This window comes from Babylonia areolata, chromosome 35 (assembly GCF_041734735.1).
Source record: "Babylonia areolata isolate BAREFJ2019XMU chromosome 35, ASM4173473v1, whole genome shotgun sequence".
NCBI lineage: Eukaryota > Metazoa > Mollusca > Gastropoda > Neogastropoda > Buccinidae > Babylonia > Babylonia areolata.
This window is the reverse complement of record NC_134910.1, coordinates 1,032,565-1,035,000: the sequence shown is the minus strand read 5'-3', so window position 1 is coordinate 1,035,000 and position 2,436 is coordinate 1,032,565. Positions and strand designations below refer to the sequence as shown.

General features: G+C 40.5%; 1 long non-coding RNA gene across 1 annotated transcript in view; it reads left to right on the top strand.

Moving 5' to 3' along the window:
• The window catches only part of LOC143278108 (uncharacterized), a 2,039-nt gene extending 1,173 nt beyond the window's left edge, over positions 1-866 (top strand). Inside the window, exon 5 of the long non-coding RNA XR_013053832.1 lies at positions 1-866. This exon is cut by the window's left edge and continues 53 nt beyond it. This is a non-coding gene — a long non-coding RNA (uncharacterized LOC143278108).
• Positions 867-2,436: the final 1,570 nt, after the last annotated feature.

Here is a 2,436-nt window from a genome sequence, read left to right as displayed (position 1 = left end):
CTGCACTGTTGTCAGGTCTGTGTGTTGTCAGGTCTGTGTGTTGAGAGTGTCAAGGCCTGGGTGTACAGATGGTGTTTCTGTCCTGTCTGCACTGTTGTCAGGTCTGTGTGTTGTCAGGTCTGTGTGTTGAGAGTGTCAAGGCCAGGGTGTACAGATGGTGTTTCTGTCCTGTCTGCAGTGTTGTCTGCAGTGTTGTCAGGTCTGTGTGTGGAGTGTGTCCAGGCCTGGGTGTACAGATGGTGTTTCTGTCCTGTCTGCAGTGTTGTCAGGTCTGTGTGTTGAGAGTGTCAAGGCCTGGGTGTACAGATGGTGTTTCTGTCCTGTCTGCAGTGTTGTCAGGTCTGTGTGTGGAGTGTGTCAAGGCCTGGGTGTACAGATGGTGTTTCTGTCCTGTCTGCAGTGTTGTCAGGTCTGTGTGTTGTCAGGTCTGTGTGTTGAGAGTGTCAAGGCCTGGGTGTACAGATGGTGTTTCTGTCCTGTCTGCACTGTTGTCAGGTCTGTGTGTTGTCAGGTCTGTGTGTTGAGAGTGTCAAGGCCAGGGTGTACAGATGGTGTTTCTGTCCTTTCTGCACTGTTGTCAGTCCTTTTTTTCTGTCTTCACAGATCTTCGTCAGGTGTAATGTGCTGCTTGGCGGTTTGGTAATCTTGTTGATCAGTGATGTGATGAGTGTACCTGATGTTTAGAAAAAAAATGTTGCGCTAAGGGGGAGGCACAGCAGTGCAAAAGAGACCAAAATGATTTTTCACAATTTGCGTTTTGGGATGGATTTTGATTCATGAACATCTCTTCTATCATATGCATAAGTTTTTCCACTGTAAAGATGTCTTAACAATGAAAAAATTGCCAATAAAGATTGCTTACTGAATCACAGAAGTGTTTATTTTGTTCAATTTCAACGCAAGTCGTCAAGTTTCTGGCCTTGACAACATACCTTGGACTTGCTCAATGATGAGTGAACCTACAACCATGGGACTTTGCATGGTTGTTTTATAACATGTTGTTGAAGTTTTCTCATGAGTATGTTTGAAAATATTCTCTGGGTTTTGATTCATAGCGGTTCCAATCTTTTTACCCATTGGAAATTTTGAGATTTCACAATACCCAAAATTTCAAAAATTCACCAAAAAAAATTGAAGAATAAACACAATCTCACGTGAAAATGAAGATAATGTCATTGTGTATCAAGTCCACATAACAAAAAATGTTTGCATGCACCACATGGACCACAAACCTGATTTCCTTGATACATTGGTGGCCATTTTGATTTGTTTCCATTGCAATGGGTATTCACGGAAATCTAAGTTAACAAATTTTTGTGATCCACAAGTGATGATACACCTAGTTCACATTTTCAAAAATAAACACTACTAGCACCATGCGTTGCAATCATTCATAATCGTCATGCACACCACTATTCAAAACACCTTTCTCATTTCATTTTCTATTTAGTTTATTAGTTCAAGTCTGTGTATATGTAGTAAATATCAGGTATAGAATGGCACTCAAAAAAACACTGGTGGTTATCGTAAACTTGCAACAACACTTAACAACAACAACAACAACAAAAATGGAAAAAAGAAAATAAAGATGAGAAGTAAAAGATAAGAAAAAAAAGAGGGAGGGAGAACCAACAATTTTAAAATCTAAAAAGAACTGCAGGAATTTTTTTTTTAATCTGTCTTAAAAAAAAAAAGTGCAAAACTCCTGATTAAAATTTTATAAAATAATAAATAATAACCCCCTAGCCCCCACAACAGTATATACTACTTTTAATCATGATCACTTTATGTATGAGCACAGAAATGGGTAATTCTAGACAAGAGAAAGAGACAGGAGAAAACAGGAAGAGAGACAGGAAGAGAAAGAAAGAGTTTGCAGGGAGAGAGAGAGAGGAAGAGTTTGCAGATGAAGAGTTTGCAATGCAGGAAGGGAGAGGAAGAGTTTGCAGGAAGAGAGAAAAGAAGAGTTTGCAGATGAAGAGTTTGCAAGAATAGAGAGGGGAAGAGTTTACAGGAAGAGAGGAAGAGTTTGCAGAGGAAGAGTTTGCAGAAAGAGGAAGAGTTTACAAAAATGAGAGGAAGAGTCTGAAGGAGGAGAGAGAGAGGGGAAGAGTTTGCAGGAAGAGAGAGGGGAAGAGTTTGCACATGAAGAGTGCAGGAAGAGAGAGAGGAAGAGTCTGCAAGAAGATAGAGAGGAAGAGTTTGCAGGAAGAGAGGAAGAGTTTGCAGAGGAAGAGTTTGTAGGAATAGAGAGAGGAAGAGTTTGCAGAGGAAGAGTTTGTAGGAAGAGTCTGCAAGAAGATAGAGAGGAAGAGTTTGCAGGAAGAGAGGAAGAGTTTGCAGAGGAAGAGTTTGTAGGAAGAGAGAGAGGAAGAGTTTGCAAGAGAGGGGAAGTTTGCAGAAAGAGAGAAAGAGTTTGCAGAGGAAGAGTTTGAA